The sequence below is a fragment of the Pleurodeles waltl genome, chromosome 11 (genome assembly GCF_031143425.1).
Source record: "Pleurodeles waltl isolate 20211129_DDA chromosome 11, aPleWal1.hap1.20221129, whole genome shotgun sequence".
Lineage (NCBI taxonomy): Eukaryota > Metazoa > Chordata > Amphibia > Caudata > Salamandridae > Pleurodeles > Pleurodeles waltl.
In genome coordinates, this window is record NC_090450.1 from 834507283 (window position 1) to 834528379 (window position 21097).

Below are 21097 nucleotides of genomic sequence, written 5' to 3' on the forward strand. Positions count from 1 at the left end.
TCCTCCCACATATTAGCATTTAGATAATGTAGATCAACACATAACCTGATATCTTTTCCTCCTGATTTGCTTGCAGTAACCACTGATGCCGGCTATTCTGAATGTTCAATGGATTCAATGATTTATTGATCTAATAATGTATCTCAATCTTTTTTTTTAAGGATTTTGTATGAAGTGAGAGTAAGCCTAACTTTATGAACCACAGGTTTAGCATTGTTCTTTAGTGTGATATAATGTTGGTAATTTTTTAAAAGGCCCAGATTGACAGAAAATAATTTTGGGAAATCACTACTCATGTCTTTTCCACTTAATGATGAGTCTACTAGTAGTATACGGTCTTTACTATTAGGGACAAGTTTGATGCCGAATTCTTTCTGGTTTCTGTTGAGTCCATCCAAGTAGGTTGGTGCATTTTTTACTAATGTGGATTTTTCCCACAGTAGATCTAATTTTGAAGTTAATGTTAACTCTTACCATGCCTTTTAGAGGTATGTGATCCCCAAAATGACCCCCAATCTTTATGTCTGGTGCTTCTATTACATACGTATTATCAGCAAATCAATTGTAACATTCAGGACTACAGTACTATTTATAAGGGAGAACAGGGAATATGAATCTACATATACAGTCACTGATATATTATCCAAAGGATCTCCCATTTAGGTGCAGCATTGTTATTATGGCAGTCAAATAACTGCAAAAAATAATTTTCTTTCATCAGTAGGAATAACATCGATAGTATGAACATTCTTAGGAGATGTATCCTTGCAAACTCTAGCATATTGTTATTTTTTTTCTAAGTCGTGGCATTAAACTTTCTTTGCATAACATGTTGTGCTGTTGGCTAGATAATCAATACTACCACAGCTGAAATTTTCAGACCTGCCCCAGGACTCAGCTTCTCCTGAGTAAGGAGTAATTATTTGTCTCTTCTTGTGCTGCTGGTAACGTTGTCTTTCAAAATGGCATTAATTTCAGGTGGCGATTCCATTGTAGTTTTCATCTCACTGGGGTTCATTTTTCACCCCATAGCAATAAGGTAAGATTCAAAATGTTTGGTCCTTTGTTTCCAAGGAAGAATGGTTTCTCCAATGTCATTTAAAAAGGTGGAGACCTTGACGTGCAAGCTGCAGCCATGATGGAATAGTGCCAGAATTCTTAAAATATGAAAAACAGGAGTTTGCAAAAATATTTTTTCTCTGGAATGTAATAAATTGTCACTGACTGCACGTGACCTTGAAGAAGAAGGTTAAACTAAGGGTGCAGCAATATGTGAACATGTGAATGAGCAGCAATCAGATCAACCTATGGACAAAATGAATATAGTTAATAATGTTTCTAACTAGTGTTGGAGCGGGAGCTGATGAGGAGGAAAGGAAACCTCCCTTCAAGGGTGAAGAAGATCATCAATTAGCTGCTTAACAGGAAGTCATAAAATGACCTATCCACAAGGTGTGTTCTTGTTGTGCATTGGTATTTATAGCAGAAGAAGAATCACCTGTCCTGTTGTTTAGGAGAAAAAGAACTTCTGTGCAGGAGGGGATACCCTTCCAATGAGAATTCCACAGTAGGTGAGATTCACAGGAGGTGCTCTAAGAGGAAGAAAAGCCAAACAAGGTGCTGGAATTCTGAAATAGCCTTGCATGAGGAAACTGCTGTCCCACTGCCTGTGTGGCAGTCTTATGAAGGTTGACAGGTCATGCCAGAATGGGCTGACACCTCCCCGTGATTATAATGTGGGTAATATTGGGCAGCCTCCTATTTAGCTGTCCCACACCAAAGGTGTCAAACTACAGTGATCTTCCCCCAGTCACAACTACTTGCTGAACTTCTGTAGTTGCCTCTGGGTGGTGCGAAGACAGCGCAAGACAAACAAAAAGCAATGCTGTATTGCTAGTGGGTCCAATGAATGGTGGTGAGATGAGTAAGGGTGTGGAACGATGAGCAGATCACGCTCTAACAATTTCAATGAGCAAATGCTTTGTAAGATCCCATTATACAGGAGCTGTGAGCAAACTCCAATATTTTCTTTGTGAAGAACTGGAGGCTGATACTCTATAGATTTTTGCAAGATGGGGGTCCATCAAACCATTCTGGCACGGAGTCTCTGTATTAATAAATCAATTATGTAAGAAAAATGTTTCGCCTGATGTAAAACTGTCTTGCTTGGGCATTCCCCTGTCATTCCAGCTGAGGTTGATACAGTGTTCTATTTTACAGTTACTTCCACTAGATTAACAATTGCCGAGCTCGTTTGCAAAAGGAGGCCCCAGACAATGGATCTTGGTGGCATGAGTTTATATTTACTTGAGGTCTGGAGCTGGCTATAATTGAAAAACACCTGAGTTAATATAAGCTATTGAGAATGTGGGAGCCAGTCAAGGAGGGGCTTATTGGATATTTTACCTGGTTGCAACTTGCTAACATGAAACAATTGTATAGCCTTAAAGGATTTTGGTCAGATCATTCTGCTTATGTATGTGGGATGGTTCTTTTACAATGTTTTTACAATGTTTTCTCTATTTTCTTCATCTGATATGTTGCTGCTTAATAGCTGTATTGTTTGTCATGTGATTTAATGAATTATTACCTCTCAATCAGAATTAATAAAACAAAAACATAAATGTATGCTGTTGTACCTTACAGATGCCATTTCAATTAAGTGCTAGCAGACTAGCACAGAGTACTCTGCTCGACTGGCTACCCTATGGGATGAGATGCTGCTTTTTTGGTTCCCTTCACGAATCATCGTTAGTGTTGAATTTATGAAGAGAAAGCTATAAAATGGAGAAAACAACTAAGTTTAATCCACATAACCAATTCCAGTCAGCTGCTCATCAGAGCAACGTTGTAAGAAGACATTTGACAGCTACGGATCTACATTCTAAGGTAATGGGAGACAGCAAAGAGGTGGGTCAAAGGAGTTATGCAATACAAACAGAACAGCCTAGGGATAGGAAGTGAAGGGTTGGGAGTATGCTATGCAGATAATTGATACATTATACAGAAACTTACAACAAATAGTAATGAGCATAAATATATATTACAACTGAAGATTTACTTAAATGTTGTGTCACAGGTGTGCCTCTTTCCTGGCGCAGCCACGATATAAAATAGTATTTTTGATTTACAAAGCCATGCAAATCATATTTGCAGGGTTTTGAGTCGGATTGTTCCCAAGAAGTAACAGAAGAGGCATTCTATGGGTGGAGCATTGTCATTCCCATGCAAACATCCATGGATTTTGTCACATACACAGATGTACTAAAGCTAGTAAAGCTGGGAATGTGCAAAAAGCTATACCTCCCAGAAGTATGCGTAACATGGAAAAATGTATTTATTTCTCTATGTTACTTCAGGAGGAAAATGCCTCTAAGATTGTTTTTTAATCAGGAAGGTATACCCTCCTGCACAAAAGTAATCCTTTTGTAACACAGACACCCCTGCACCATGATGCAAGGATGCCTGCATTGATGCTAGGCTGCACACAGTGTGTCAGCTCTAGGATACAGTAGAAATGTGCCATACCTTGTTTGATATTGTGCTTTACTGCTGTCTTGTATGTATTCCAGCAACTTTGCTTGCTGCCCTGCATTGCATGAAATGTACATAAATGTGCCCAAATAGTGCAACAAAATATATATTCTAGGTGGAAAATGTAGATGATCAGTTACAAATGGTTCCTGTCACATCAGGTTTTTGGACATTTCAGCAGAAACATCTTTGGAAAAAAGGAAACAAAAAGTTAAAGGATCCCAGAACCCACTGGAAAATGCACATTGAGGTGCAGTATTGCAGGTTGTTCTTGCTCCAAATCATATGAGCCATGAACTGAGTCCGTATGAATAAAAAATAACGGTTTCAATGTTAAGAATAAGACTGCTCTTTGAGAGTAGCGATTGCTGCTGCTGTTTGGTGTGATGTGTTCTTTACAACTTAAGATCACAACAGATCCATTTCACAGTGGCGTAAATCAAAACGATGGGGCATCCCTGAAGAATCTGAGGACCCCTGAATCTCCAATATGTCACAGATATTAATTGGCCTTGGGCAGAATGGGGGCCTACTGAAGGGGTGGGCATTCCCTGCACTGCATGGGCTTATGTTAGGGCTGTGCCAATTCAACCCTTCAGTAAATGATGACCACTCAAACAGCTACCTGCCACAAACAGAAAATATGACAGTAAGAGTAGATATATAGAAAGTTAATATTACATTAAAATTTGTATGAATGCATGTACAGGAAAAGTTGCTAAGTACTTCTGCTCAATGCAGAGAGATTAGCAACACCTGAACAATAAAAAGCTTGTGAAGATTTTTGCACTTTTTTGCGAACTAGGCATTGCTTTTATAGGTCCATTTTAATGAACTTAAACAGTAATTATATCGATATATCTCGTTTTGTATACTTTTAGCCACACCTTTTCTTTTTTCACAACATTGCATAACCATTAAGTCAATATAATTACTCTTCATTAATCTGAAGCACATTGATGACTGTGATGCAGGCAATATTCCTGTTATATTTTACCTAACCAGAGACCACGTGACTCTATTCCTGTTGTCCATCTGACAAGTTTTATGCTACATTTATTAGAGAGGCTCTTGATGTAAGAATGGAAAACACACATTTGAAACATGCATGCATATTTTAAACGCAATGGTTAATTGATCTCGGAATGGTGAAATCTGTTTGTAATAATAACAATCACTGAATTACAAGAGGATACAACACTGATTACCATTCCTGCTGTGTCTCTATTATGTTGTAATATGTGCATTCTCATGACATGCAAGATTTGTCAGTTTCGTTGTCTAACTACATTATGGCTATGTGTTAGGCAGCAATTTGCAGTCTTTTGGAAATTAATACCATTATACCAATCAGTGTAATAAGAAAATGAACAACTTTATATTAGTAATGACAAGTGTCATTTCATCTTGGCACATACTGTATGCCCATTATTATACTAAATGAAATAAACCAACCATAGAACTACTAATGTTGCAATAGAATTCCGAAGCAGAAGATGTTCATGAACCTTAAAATGACAAAATGTGAGCAGAGTGTTAAAACAAATTTCAGCCCGAGCATGACATCTTTCAAAATAATTCCAATTACAGCCTAGTATTTCACAGATCATAGGTAAGCAACGGTTGAATGAATCAGATGTATAAATACCAGCGGTTTTACGATAACACTTCTATGTAAAACAAAATAGGTAGATTAAGCACTGTATAATTTGAGTATTTTTCAAGTGCTGGAATGCGATTCTCAAATGCCATGTGGCATCCTAATGTGTTTGTTGACAGTATTCTTATAATTTACCATGATTCCTTGCACTATTTACCTTGCTAGTGCTAGCTTCTTAGATCTGCACTGAAGATCCTTAACAAATACGAACATGCAACCCTACACAAACTGGACCGATGCCTCAAACCATAGTTCCCACTAAGAACACAAGTGGGCAAGCAAATTACCTGTGAAGTGCACTGCATGAGTGGTGCTTCACTCTTATCACAACCTTTCCAAGATCAAAGAGGCTCATGCAGCATTGGACAGTAACATCCCCACATCATTACAGCTGCAACCAATTGTTACCTACAGTTTAACAGGCCATGCCAATCTCCCCATCACCTATGTGTCTTTTTAAATCACTTACTACGAGTTCTCCTTATAATTTCATAATATTCAGAAATATACCTATTTATTTTCTATCTTTTCATCTACCTATTAAAGTCTATCTATGTGTCTGTCTCTGTAAGCCTCACTTTTTCAACCATCTCTATTCGTCTAACTTTTCAAACCCTCTCCATCTATTTATAATAAAGATTCACAAACGAAAATACATAAAATAGTAGCCAAGGGTAGAGTGTGGCAGCAAATACTGGCATTATTTATTACTTACAAATAATGCATAAAAGTAGGTAACATTTGATAAAGAAAAGTTTGAAATTGCATCAAATAATTCTAAAATAAAAAAAAACATGTCAAACTTACAGTACCCTTTTTAGTAGCATATACAAATTAAAAACAAATATTCAAGTTATGAATACATTATAAAAATAAATAAATTTGAGAGTTAAATAACTGTATTTATGCGTTACTTTTAGAAAAGTATATTTGTATTTTACAAAATAAATGAATACTTTAATACAATTTAATTCTTTACATTTCTCATTTTTAAACAATTTCCCATGCTTTCTCGTCCAGTTCAATGGGAAAATTGTTCTTTTCAACTTTTCAGTGTTATGTTCCTGCTTGTATGCTTGATACTACAGTTGGTGGAGCATCGCCATCAAGATCAAAAGCATGGAGGGGCAGTGGTCATGTAAGATTGACTTAATTTAAAAGGATTAGTTGTAGGCTAGACACTAGGAGAGAAGGAGGGATGTAATGTTGTTTAGAATTATCATATGTTACATTGATCAGTTTTATATAACCAAAAAGGCTGTGTTCGTTTGCTCAAACCTCGCTTTATTTTAACCCCTTTACTGCCAGGCCTTTTCTCCCTCCTGTGGCGAGCCTTTTTTTGGCTATTTGGGGCAGTTCGCGCTTAGACCCTCATAACTTTTTGTTCACATAAGCTACCCACGCCAAATTTGCGTCCTTTTTTTCCAACATCCTAGGGATTCTAGAGGTACCCAGACTTTGTAGGTTCCCCAGAAGGAGGCCAAGAAATTAGACAAAATACAGTGAAAAAGTCGTTTTTTTAAAAAAAATAGGAAAAAGGGGCTGCAGAAGAAGGCTTGTGGTTTTTTCCCTGAAAATGACATCAACAAAGAGTTTGCGGTGCTAAAATCACCAGCTTCCCAGCTTTCAGGAACAGGCAGACTTGAATCAGAAAACCCAATTTCTCAACACAATCTTGCCATTTTACTGGGACATACCCCATTTTTATGATTTTTTTTGTGCTTTCAGCCTCCTTCCAGTCAGTGACAGAAATGGGCATGAAATCAATGCAGGATCCCAGAAACCGAAGGATTTCTGAAAAGTAGACAAAATTCTGAATTCAGCAAGGGGTCATTTGTGTAGATCCTACAAGTGTTTCCTACAGAAAATAAACAAAAAATATTGAAATTGAGGTGAAAGTATTTGCAATTTTTCTCTACGTTTTACTCTGTAACTTTTTCCTGCAATGTCAGATTTTTTAAAGTAATATACCGTTACGTCTGCTGGACGCTTCTGGTTGCGGGGATATATAGGGCTTGTAGGTTCATCAAGAACTCTAGGTACCCAGAGCCAATAAATGACCTGCATCCTGCCTTGGATTTTCATTCTATACCGGTTATACAGCAATTCATTTGCTGAAATATAAAGAGTAAAAAATAGCTATCAAGAAAACCTTTGTATTTCCAAAATGGGCACAGGATAAGGTGTTGAGGAGCAGTGGTTATTTGCACATCTCTGAATTCCGGGGTGCCCATACTAGCATGTGATTTACAGGGCATTTCTCAAATAGACGTCTTTTTTACACACTCTCTTATATTTGGAAGGAAAAAATGTAGAGAAAGACAAGGGGCAATAAAACTTGTTTTGCTATTCTATGTTCCCCCAAGTCTCCCGATAAAAATGATACCTCACTTGTGTGGGTAGGCCTAGCGCCCGCGACAGGAAATGCCCCAAAACACAACGTGGACACATCCCATTTTTGGACAGAAAACAGAGGTGTTTTTTGCAAAGTGCCTACCTGTACATTTTGGCCTCTAGCCCAGTCGGCACCTAGGGAAACCTACCAAACCTGTGCATTTTTAAAAACTAGAGACCTAGGGGAATCCAAGATGGGGTGACTTGAGGGGCTCTGACCAGGTTCTGTTGCCTAGAATCCTTTGCAAACCTCAAAATTTGGCTAAAAAAACACATTTTCCTCTCATTTCGGTGACAGAAAGTTCTGGAATCTGAGAGGAGCCACAAATGTCCTTCCACCCAGCGTTCCCCCAAGTCTCCCGATAAAAATGGTACCTCACTTGTGTGGGTGGGCCTAGAGCCCACGAAAGGAAATGGCCCAAAATACAACATGGACACATCACATTTTTTCACAGAAAACAGAGGTGTTTTTTGCAAAGTGCCTACCTGTGGATTTTGGCCTCTAGCTCAGCCGGCCCCAGGGGGGGGCAGAAATGGCCTAAAATACATTTGCCCCTCCACCCCCTCCCGTGGAGCGACCCTTGCATACGGGGTCGCTCCCCTTGCATGACGGCGCAAAAAAAAAAGATGCCTAGTGCCTAGTGGTTTCTGCCCCCCTTGGGGGCAGATTGACGTAAAATCGGCTGAGCTGCCCCCAAAGTGGGCAGAAATGGCCTAAGTACAATTTGCCCCTCCAGGGGAGCGACCCTTGCCTAAGGGGTCGCTGCCTATCTCTAAAAAACACGAAAAAAAAAACATTGCCCTGGCTCCTAGAGGTTTCTGCCCCCCCGGGGGCAGATTGGCCTAATACCAATAGGCCAATCTGCCCCCGGGGGGGCAGAAATGGCCTAAAATAAATTTGCCCCTCCACCCCCCTCCGAGGAGCGACTCTTGCCTACAAGGTCGCTCCCCTTGCGTGACAGCGCAAAAAAAAAGATCACTGGTGCCTAGTGGTTTGACCTAAAATCGGCCGATCTGCCCCCAAAGCGGGCAGAAATGGCCTAAATACAATTTGCCCCTCCAGGGGAGCGACCGTTGCCTAAGGGGTCGCTCCCCATCTGTAAAACAACAACAACAAAAATAAACCCCGGTGCCTAGTGGTTTCTGCCCCCCTTGGGGGCAGATCGGCCTAATTAAAATAGGCTGATCTGCTCCCCTGGGGGCAGAAATGGCCTAAAATAAATTTGGCCCCAGGGGAACGACCCTTGCCTAAGGGGTTGCTCCCCTTACGTGAAATTCACGAACAACAAAAAAAACTCCCTGGTGTCTAGTGGTTTCTGCCCCCCTTGGGGGCAGATTGGCCTCATAAAAATAGGCCAATCTGCCCCCAAGGGGGGCAGAAATGGCCTAAATATAATTTGCCCCCTATGGGAGCGACCCTTGCCTAAGGGGTCGCTCCCCACACCTAAAACAAAAAACTAAACAAAAACAAAATAAAACAAAAAAAAATATCCCTGGTGCCTAGAGGTTTCTGCCCCCCTGGGGGCAGATCGGCCAAATAATAGGCCGAGGGGGCAGAAAAGGCCTTAAAAAAAATTCCCCCCCTGGGAGCGACCCTTGCCCAAGGGGTGCTCCCTCATGCCAGTTTCATTTTTACAAAAGACATCCCTGGTGTCTAGTGGGCGTTTTGACAGCCGGATTGCTTTCAATCCGGCTGCCAAAACGCAGAGAGAGACTTCAAAGGGAAGGAAATACATTGGGGAAGGCTCTGTGACAATCAGCGTGCGCTCGCGTGCTGACATCACGGGGGTGGGGGGGTCGGGGTGGAAGGGGAAGGGCTTCCCCTTCCATCGCTGCCTTGGGGCGGTGGGGGTGAACCCCACAGAGGGAGCGGTAGCGCTCCCTCTAGGCTGTGTGCCCAGGACGTAATGGTTACGTCCTGGGCACAGCAGCACTGTGCCGCTGGACGTAACCATTACGTCCGTGGCACAGAAGGGGTTAAACATTAGGTCTAAAAAGGAGAATCTTAAAATTGAAAATTCCTCCTTTAATCATATATTTTGTTCTAGTATTTAACTATCAACAACGAAGACAGCAGAAACTTCAGAGGGACATCACTGTTATTTTAATTTTATATTGGGCTAAGGTAGAGGATTTTTACTTTAGAAATGTTTAATTTTCCAAGTTTCTTTGGAGTTAGATGACTCTTTCTTTTTAGATGCACCAATGATGGATTCAATAGTTTTAACAGTGTTTACATTACCTAGACTTGGTGATTACCATAAACTGTTAATGAGCATATCATTAAACATATCATCAACAGTTTAAAGAAGAAAACTTCTCAAGGTAGAACATTTCATTATTTGTTTTTAAAGAAAATTTGAAAAGTCCAGTGCAACAAATAGTGCAAAATGTAGCCAATGCCTGTTGCAAGAGTTATGTCTACCCTCAATGGCATTGTTTGTTCTTGCGCATCCCTCTAAGCAGGTCATGTGGCAGTTCCACCAGTCAATGAGGAAGTATGCATTTCCTATGTGTCCCGACCTGCTTAGATGGCCAATCAGTGCATTTTCAAAATATGTTTTCCTCATTTTGTGTTAAGAATTCTGATTGTATAATTGTTGCAGAGACATCATTCACAGAGGCATCATTCACACGTTCAGGAAGTAAAAAACACAAAGCTTTTAATTGTATCAATTGAAATTATAATTTACTTTATGATATGTAACTTTCAGCTAAATATGTTTTAATTTGTTTCCAGCATCCCTGGAGAAGTGAAAAAACAATTTAGGTAATTTGGTACAGTTTGGCAATAGTGTAAATCAACTGTAGTTCAAAATCAATTAACATTTTCTTAGAAATTGTATTTATAGTTTTGGATTTTATAACTGAGAAAAATGCATTATAATCTGAAGATAGGTGTCATGGAGTAATTCATCAATTTAAGGGATAGTAGTGTGAATAATGTTAGCATGTATTGTGTAAATTGTGGTGAATATATAGGGGTTTGGATTTAAAGGTGGCATTCACTATTTTCAAGTGTAACTGCGCCATGAAGGGTAGCAAATAGAAGAATATGTTTGAGGGTGCCTTCTGTTGTAAAAAAAAAAAGGTTTATGATTGAAAGACTGTTAATGCAGGGGGAATGTTAATGCCAGTGTAGGAATGAGGAGGTGTTTTTGGGGATTACTCACCTCTTTTTTCATATTGCACTATTCCTCTTAAATTTGGTGTGGTGGATGATCCATTGCTTTCTACTTCTTCTTCTTCTTCATGAGGCCTTAGGTCTTATTTGTAGCAAAAAGAATGCAAAACAGAATATTGAGGGATGGGAAGAAATAAGCTTAGTAGGCGGTTCTCGTTTAAGAAAGATAACAGTTAATAGAAGATTTTGAACTTGATGTTGAAGAGGGGATTTGATCCAACAGAAGTCGTGAAAACATCCTCCAAGGTTATATTAGGATCAGGGTCCTTAGAATGGCAATTCCTTCAGTGATCTATATTTTTTTCCCTCAAGGTCATTTTGGTTGGTGTCAACCACAACCCTCGAAGTAAAGGAATGCCCAGTAAGTACACTGAGTATAAACAATAGACAATGTAGTATCTTTGTTTTTCTACTATTCTCTTAGTGAGTAGTTTTGGCTTGAACCCAGGAATGGCTTTGCATCACTAGAGAGGCAGTGAGAGAAAAAAGAAAAAAATAGGGCTCTATAATTTGCATACTCATTAGACTCTCCCATGATGTCTCTTAGCCCTTTTACCCTTACCTTTAAGTTGTGAACACCATCGCTGGCACCTGTGAGGTATCCTAGTCACCCTGTTTGTCTAAAAAGTAAAAGTCATCCATGGTAAAGTCCTAACACATATAAAAGTGGCAGCTATGACCAGAGTGACACCAGCACAATATATAAGTTATACAGGTAGGGAGTACACACTCCAGTTAGAAGATATACCCTTATTTGGCAACTGGGTGCTCACCCACGCTACCACAACTCTTATGACTGGTGGTGGGATTGTCAACCTCAGTCAGTGGCAACCACCAGGCCTCTGACCAGATACCTTTGGCATCTGCCTCTCTCTGAGCCCTTGTGGTCCCTCCTCCTGTAGGCTCCTGATTTTGTGCTGGTCTCGTGTCTCCTCCTTACTCTGTGTCTCTTCCTCACTCTACATCTTTTCCTCATTCAGTATCTCTTTCCCTATCTGCATCTCTACTCTGCTTCAGTTCCTCCTCTTGGCAATCCAAGTGTCTATGTTGCATCCAGTCTCCTTCTTCTCTCCTCTCCTGTGTATTCCTCTGTTCCCTTTTAACTTCTACTTTCCATCTTCTTTCTCCTCCTGTTGGTCAAAATCTTTTTTAGTCTCTCCTTCCTTTTTCCTGTCCTCCTGCCCCTTCTCATTCATCAAATCTTTGTCCTTAGTTTTTTGTAGGTCTCCTTGGTAGCCAGGACAACCCGAGGCTTGAATGTCAGGCCTCGTCTCAGATAAGTAAATGGCAGCAGACCTAGTACTTTCACACACATAACATAGACAAACCAAGTGAAAGTTGAGCCCATTCTGTGCCTGGAAAGTGGCCTAAAAAGTTATTCTGGTCCTTTTGCAGCTAGGCAGATAACATGACAGACTATGAGCAATTTCATTCAGACCTCAATTCCTCTCAGTTTTTTTCCATCATTAAAAACAGTATTTGTGCTGTAGTCAATAATTTAGCTATTGGAGAGTGCTACAATGTATCTGAAAGGTCTATGATTGATTGATAACTCAGTCATTCCTGTCCGAAACCCAACACACATATGAAACCTAAGAGAGCTTGGTATACCAAAAACATTGAGAGAAGGTTACTGATCATCAGAATGTTTCACGAATGTCCATCTACTGAGTGCATGATTTCCGTTTTAGGCTCCAAAGTGTACTGCAGATGTCTCCTGAACACAGTGTAAGGGCCAGTAACAGCTGATACTGGTCCACAACTCCTTCCACTGGGAGCAGTGCTCCATTGGCTACTGTCAGAGAATATAGGGCCGGATGTTAAAAAAAGGCAGGTCACAAATAGTGGGTGTAAATTGTTCCATGACAATTTGTGACATGTTTTACCTTTTGTGATGTGGCCTGTGGACTGATATGACAATTGCAAGTGGCCTAATCAATAATAATTAGGCAGCACCTTATTCATGACCTCCATGATTGGTACTAAACACGTCAATATTGACCTGCAAGTTGCAGCAGACCAGCATCCCTTTGTTTGCACTCCTTAAAGGAGACAGTTCTGCTTTTATAATAATGTTTCTTATTTTGGGAAAACATCAGTGGGAAAAGGCAGTGTCACCTGGACCACTTCCCTATTCCTCACATGACACCTGACACGATTTCCATGGGGACAGCCTCATCCTTGCATATGGATAACTGCCTCCTTTGAGGTGGCAGTAATTGTCAGATGGTTTGCAATTACAATCGCAAACGAAAGACATATCTAAGTGCAATTCAAAATCAGGAAGTAACAACCCTTTCACGCCCCTACTAATTTAAATTCAGAATGAGTCGCAAAGCCACTTTTGTGATTTGGAAAGGTTTTTCATTATCAACAAGAGTTTTCATACACAGAGAAATATTTTACTGCCACAAAATCTGTGATTTTTAATCTAGATTTCAATATTACCACACATATATGTACACTGGGAGCGCATGGAGCTGATGGACATCTTCCCCACTGTGTGACATTATGTAAGTAAGTTTACAAATTAGAAACAATTCTTTGTTAAAAAAAAGACAGGATAAAAAAACCTTTAAAATGTGTCTTACAGATGAAAGCCCAGCAAAATAACAATTTTTCTGACTTACATTTCAAGAAATTTAATTTAACATACCTAACTTTTTATGAAAAAAATACGTACCTAACTTTATTTATAACACATTTTGCTGAAAGGAAAGCTTTCAATCCACTTTTGTGGAAGAATTTTATCAACCAAAACATATGTTTGGCAGGAAACACTTCCCAAAAGGACTATTTGTAAAGATGCTCAGACTTGGTAACTTCACATTACCGACTAATGGAAAAAAAGCATCCAGCCCATCCATTCCTCTAAATGTTAATGAGAGCATACGGTTGTTCATTTTACGGTTATCCCATTCGTCCCCTCAAAAGAAATTAAGAATTGTATCAACCAAAAAAACAGAAGGTACATAATATCCATGTTTTATTAGAAAATGTAGTATGGAAATAAGAAACTCGTCATAGCACATTTAGAAATAAATCTTAGTTATTTTGAAACGTGGGCCCTTATTAGACATTTACTTTCGAGCAGCTCTGCTACATACATACTCCAATATTTAATTCCGTGATCAGTCTATAACCCAATTATCTTTGGAAATGTCTTTTCCTAGCAATGGACAACTGCATGGTGACTTTATAGCTGATCACTTGCAGCTATGTTCATTACTTATTAAATAGTAGGTTTCTCTTTCAATACAATAGATACCATACAATATTTCAATGTGTTTTAGGCTTTGAAGTTCATGGATGGACTGAAGATTAGTACAATTTTATCTGTGCATCTAATTACCATGCACTTTCAATGATAACAGTGTGACTGAATCATACATTTACAAAAGCAATTTCAAACGTTCATGATAGAGGCCCAGTGATGCTTTGTGTCTGTGTAAGACCAGAAATAGAAGAACCGGAAAACAAATTGGGGGTCATTCCGACCCTGGCGGTCCATGACCGCCAGGGCGGAGGGCAGCGGAAGCACCGCCAACAGGCTGGCGGTGCTTCCTGGGCGATTCTGACCGCGGCGGTAAAGCCGCGGTCGGAAAAGTGGAGCTGGCGGTTTCCCGCAGGTTTGCCGCTGGCCCAGGGAATCCGCCATGGCGGCGCTGCTTGCAGCACCGCCATGGGGATTCCGACCCCCTTCCTGCCAGCCTGTTTCTGGCGGTGTCCACCGCCAGAAGCAGGATGGCGGGAACGGGTGCCGTGGGGCCCCTGGGGGCACCTGCACTGCCCATGCCACCTGCATGGGCAGTGCAGGGGCCCCCTAACAGGGCCCCACAAAGATTTTCACTGTCTGCTTTGCAGACAGTGAAAATCGCGACGGGTGCCACTGCACCCGTCGCACCCCTGCAACTCCGCCGGCTCCATTTGGAGCCGGCTTCATTGTTGAAGGGGCTTTCCCGCCGGGCCGGCCGGCGGTCTTCTGGCGGTCGCCCGCCGGCCCAGCGGGAAAGCCGGAATGGCCGCTGCGGTCTTTTGACCGCGGAGCGGTCTTTCGGCGGGAACCGCTTGGCGGGCGGCGACCGCCGACCGCCGCGGTCAGAATGACCGCCGACCGCCGCGGTCAGAATGACCGCCTTTGTCTGTTTTATTTCAAGACTGTCACTCATTTTAACTTGATCCAGAATTCGTGTAACCATTGACATATGATTTAACAGAGGCAAAACAAATTCCAATAGTGCAAATCTAATGGAGTGTGAGTTACAAAAGCCACAAATAATTTTAAAAGCATATGGTAAAACATCCTTAATTTGTAAAAACAGTGAGTACCAGGACCCATTTTAGAGTTCACTGCAGCCTGCACCAACCATTTCCCCAGCCTGCACTGCCACTAACAGTACCAACATGATGACTAACCCACACATTCCTACACATGGGACATATCAGGTTACTCCAGGCCACCAAAAGCTATATGAAAACCATTTTTGGCAGGAATTATTCATTTTAAGTGCTGGTGCTTAGAATTAAATGATGATGCTGAGGAACAGAAACCACCGACTCAAATTAAGCACTGCAGTAAAGTAAGGAGAAGTACTCCTGAGTTAACACATCATCCAGTGGTTCAAGGATACTGACTTTTTTATGGACATCATGCAAGCACTTGTTGATGCCTCAACATTGGTTCATGTTCCTTCCACTTTCTCTGGCTTGCCTAGTACAAAGCAATACTTTGTGAGCAGGTTCAGCGATTTCAGGCATGTCTATGGAGACCACTAAATCGTTCCTTCCTCTGTGGTGGTTAGGAAGTCACAGCTGGACTACAAAGAAAGAAAAATGATATGTATGTTGAGCTCCACTCAATGTTCGAAACACTTTAGCCCCAGCTCTTCACAGACAGTAGTAGGTCAGATGCTTTCAAAGTTACAACTAGTCTCTTTTTAAATATATCAACTGAGTGAAATAACTCTCTATAGAAAGCTAGGGGCTACAGGAATGGAATTATAGAATCATACAGATAACAGAAAATTCACTTAATTTTGTGATAAGTAGCATTGCAAAATCCTCCAATTTCTAAAAGAAGTTCTATATATGGAATACAATCCACAGGCTGACTGACCTCCAATTTACAATTTCTGTGCAAGCGGAAACTCAGCTGGTGGATTTTGAATATTATTCTTTATTTGCTTTAGCAATAGGATGATTTTTCATTACTTCCAAACTCTAAACTGATTCTTAAGGTTAAGAATAGCAGGGCCCCCAGAATTAGGGGCGAAAAAGGCATATTGTTCCACAGGATATTACTTTTTCAGGGCTTCATGCTTGTTCTGACAATAATGTATTTACAGGTTTGGAAGCAAGCCTTGCCAATGTAATAACAAGGCAAGGGTGTCATGACTGTTTGGCAAGATTTTGACAGATGCTAGTTTTGCTGTGTTTTCTCCCCTTCCTTGTAGAGTATTTTTAAAACATGCTTATGCTATTTGGGCCCACTTAAATTATTTTATCTGAGCGCTACTGAAACATCTGTCGTGGCTGCAGTAAAGGTCCATATAAAAATTATAAGACGTATTAATTTATTAGCAGTTCGTTATGGAGCTTACAAGACCCAAAGTGTGTCAGAGTGGCTGATTCCAAGAATAGAGTAAAAGGCAAAAGAAAACAACTGCAAATAGTGGACCCACATCATTCTAAGTGTAGTAGGCTGCAAGAGCAACATCAGTTTACAATACAGTTAAGACACTAATGGTCTAAATTTCTTTTTATTACACTTCAGACTCAAGTACATGGCAATATTTTAACTAGATATACAAACCTGGTAAGACAGCTCAGTGATTTAAACACCAGTTGGTGAGAGCTGAGTGACCTACAGTTCAAGGGATTCTTTTTACAGTCGACCCAGTCTGTGATTAAGTATTATTGACTGGGAAAAGTACAACCTGGAACTTGCCCAGCTATCAAATATCAAAACTGTTGATGGATGTGGTATATAAAAACACATCCCTCTTCTTTTTATTCCTCCCACTTCTTCTTCTTATTATTATTATTATCATTAATATTATTACTATTATTATTATTAGTAGTAGTAGTAGTAGTAGTAGAAGCAGTAACGGTGAAAGTAGTAGTTGTAGTAGTAGTATCCCCATATAAGGTTTCTATTGGCATAGCAAGATTGGGATTTGCATGTGTGCATACTCATCCTACTTAGAGGGAATATCTTAGACAGCAATAACTGTGGTAAATGTATTGAATGTTTTAATAAATATTTACTGGTTAAGTCATATGAAAATCATCCTTAGCCCTGCCCCACAAGGGGCAGGACCGTTTTGACTATACTGTTATAATAGGTCTCTTCTTAACAGGAGCACAACAATCTCCAGACCAGTTTTGTTCTTGTTAGGCTTTTTAAGTAAAGTGCAGCTAGAGTTCCACAACTTAGCGGAGTCAGGAGCCATGTCTGTAAATACCCCACACACATTTGGAGATCGGTTAGAGAGAACAAACATAATGGATAGAAGGTTGACTTAAACTCAGCAACTGATTATATGCTGCTTTCCAGTACTACCTTGGAGACCCATCTATAACATTACAGACAAGGGCTAGTCAATGGCTAATCAAAATAGATGGTTCACAATGAAGTAACATGCCCAGTCTCCTCTGTAAAGGAACAAAAGCAACTTCTGATCTGACTTGTTGGGATTCCTGACTGAGATCTGCTTGACTCCCATTGCACTCAGGGTTTTGACAAAAATTATGGCGGTCAGTTCACCTAAGATGGAATGAGCAACTTTTGAGAAAAGATTGATCATTTTGGATTACAGTTATGGGTATTATTCAGATTGCAACATATGCACTGGTTAGGACGTAATGTTTAGATATGTTTTCATGAATTAGGATTGTTCCAGTGAGTGGGTATGAAGGCATATGAAACACTATCACTGTCTGAAGCCCATAATTGAGGCCTTAGTAAGTTGAAAGATTCTCAGTTTGACCCAGCAGTCACCCGAGGCAAACCTTTCAAGATGATGAAAGATATTTAGGACAGGATCCCCACAAAGAATGTCTTACTCCAGGGATGGACTCAGTGGGTTACTCTTGGGTGCTTCCATCTTTCAACTATGGTTGAAAGATGCCCCATTTGCATGTTGGTGGTATTTGTACTCTGTCTTCATGGAGTATACATGACACAAACATGATGGTCTGCCTGCCCGATTTAAATGCAGGAAGACCTTAGGAATTTGCTCTGATGGTGACTACTCTGTCACTGTTGTAGCCATATGTCTCTAAATTCCCAATGGAGTAAGGGCTGTCAGAGATATAGCTACATGTCCAGCAGCCAAATTTAGATGGGTGGATTCCTGTCAATGCTTTATAAATGACCACCAGCCTGGCTCTAATTCACTCCATTGCCCTGGCAGAATGACCGTTGGCCCTTATCATTTGGGAGCAAAATGTCATAATATAACACATGTCTGCAATGCAATGTATTGTCAGTTTAAAGAATCAATTTGAGACTTATCAAACCTCAAGTAAGTGATGGACTAGGAAACTGGTATTGTTATAAAGGTGTCACCATGACGTGCTATTTATTGTTCAGGTATCTTCATCTTCTCTCTAAAAGAGAGAAGAGAAAGTTGAGCAGTACTGTTATGCAGAGCTTCCAGTGACTAGGATTCCAAAAACAAAATCGTGCCATGACCCCAACAATAAGGTAGAAATGTGAACGCTTAGAGAGAGATGTAGCATTGGTAGCAATATCAGGCCAGTACATTCTGAAGTAAGATGCCTTCAGATCATAAAGTGGCTTGATACCAAAGAATACTTCGAAAAATAGTCCACAGTTTGACATGAAATGTGTAAATTTCTAACTTTGGGACATAGGTACTTAACAGTATTTGGAAACTATGTTTCTCATATTGCTACCATTATTTGTGTGGCCAGTGTGAATGTTTGGGAACTGAATCATAGTGGGCTGGTGTCTGACCTACCTCATCAATAAATGTCAAGAATGCCTACAAACCTTGAACCCTAAACACACAATAACCTCCCCCATTCCTAACATAGCCTAAAGTGTAGTTTATAAACGTCAAGCTATTGGCTTTGCCATGGTTTCATCAAAATTGTTAAAGACATTATACAATGAAAAACAGTGCAATCAGTATTAAACTATTCCAGGATGTTAATAGCTTTCAATTACATTTCTCATTATATACAATAATATATTGTCAATGCTGTGCATGTTAATAAAGATGTCAATATCCAATGTTATGCAGAGTATGAATCTTTGTTGTTATCTTAAAGCTGGTAGCTATACAACCGCAAAAGATAATAATAAAAGCCCATGATAGAGCACATGGGTTCATGGGGCTACCCCTGACTAAGCTTCTTCTGGTGCCCCCAGCACTCTCTTTGAATTCGCCACAGGTTTTCCTTTTCTTTGTTTCTCCTTTTGAAATAAAAAATGCTATGCATTTGGGGTGTGGCCAATGGGTGCCGGTTGCTCCCCCCAGTGTGGCACCTGAAATCTTAGTTTATAGGCAGCTTGGGAGCTCAAGCGTAAATGCCCTGGCTAGCTGGCTCTGCTCACTAAGAGTCCTTCCTGGTTCTGGCGAGGGACCTGGCTGTCCTCCTCATTTCTATCTAATGGCACAGATGCAGGAAAGAGGAACAGCTGTTTCTGCTATCCTGCCCATATGCAGAAGAAGAGAACAATGTGGTACTGCTAGACCAGGGGAAGCCCCACCTCACGGCCTCCTTTTTGAAGCCCGGGGCATCTCCAGGGCACAGATTATTGGTGATTGGCCTCACTTGGAGGCAAAGTATGATTAGACTGAACGGTGCATGTAATGGGCTATGGATCCCAGCGCACTGATTTTCCAGAGTCCACAGCATGTTCACCCTTCCCTCTACTTTCACTCATTGGCAGTGGGGAGGCCAGTGCCTCTTGCCCTGGAGACACAGGGTCCAACAGCATCAACGTTACTACAAGTAGAATGTTTCTATTTGCTACAGACACAGGAACATACATGAAAGGTCTATCTGTTCATGTCTTCTCTTTACTTGAACTAACCCTCCTGCACCGTCCTTGCAGATTTCCCCCAAATCTCCCTCTACTATGGACAGTCTTAATACCATCCAAGTGGGTCTGTTCAGTGGAGAGTTTTTGATCTATCAGCCAGTAAAATGAGAAATGATTTTAGCCCAGCATGATAATTCAAAGTCTAATCTCACGTGGAGCCAACTCAGGTAAATATTGCAATGTCCTAAGTACATGAAGGTTTAAAAATATGTTTGAATTAATATTGAATATGTGACTTTTGTTTAGGTGTGGAATGAAATGTTATTCTCTAAGTGGAACCAATGTGAAATGTAAATTTTGTCTGAAATTTCACCTATAGTTTGAACACAGTAAAGCACCACTGACACACAATACTCACAAGGAAATTAGGCTATATCCTTTTGACTACCCAGTTAAATTAAAATTACCTTAGGGATCATAGTCAAAGTATGAAATGCACCATTTGCAATAGGTACCAGGCTGAGTTATACGGTAGTCGAGCTCGCTCAGCCAGCACTAAGCTGCACACAGCTGTACGCACATAATGACATGTAACTAGTGCAGAGACATTCACTCCCATCTCTACAATATCAAAACTTATTTTAAAAAGTGAGCACTGGGCTTTGACACTCAAGTGCATTTGATTTGTTTTTACATTGAGTGAGACAAAGTTAGGGAGATTCACTCACAATAGAGATTGAAAAACCAGTTGTCTTGGGCGGTTAACCATAATTCATCATGTTCTACAACATTTTGCATGCACTCAGGTATAAACATTGCATTTGGGGTTTGGATTGCTGTGAGACCAGAAGGGCAGCTCCTTACAGGCTAGAAGTTCCCCTTCCTTTGCTTTCGTTTGTTTTGGTCTTACCTGACTTCCTCCAGTGTGCTAGATTCTTTGCCCTTTTCTGGACCCAGCTGGGGACTATCTGTTTACACTGCTTGTGGGTGTCTTCTCATGTCTGATTGCTGGGCTGGAGTAGGGCCTTGTTCTGGATTTAGTGGTCTTTTTGCACTCTACCTGCAGGTTCCTTGCAGGTCTTGGTGTACTGATTTTTGAGTTCATAGCATGCTTTGTGCTTGTCCCTAAGATCTTGCCTTTGCCTTTGTTCTCTGGCCATAGTACTTCCCATATCGTACATCTGTTTCCTAGGTTTAGAGCACTGTGGCTGTGGACAACAACTTATCGACTGCCAGGTTGTTGTGTCTCATGATGACATACTTCCAGGAGGGGTTTCCTCTTGACTCTTGTTAAGATGAAAATGGCTTT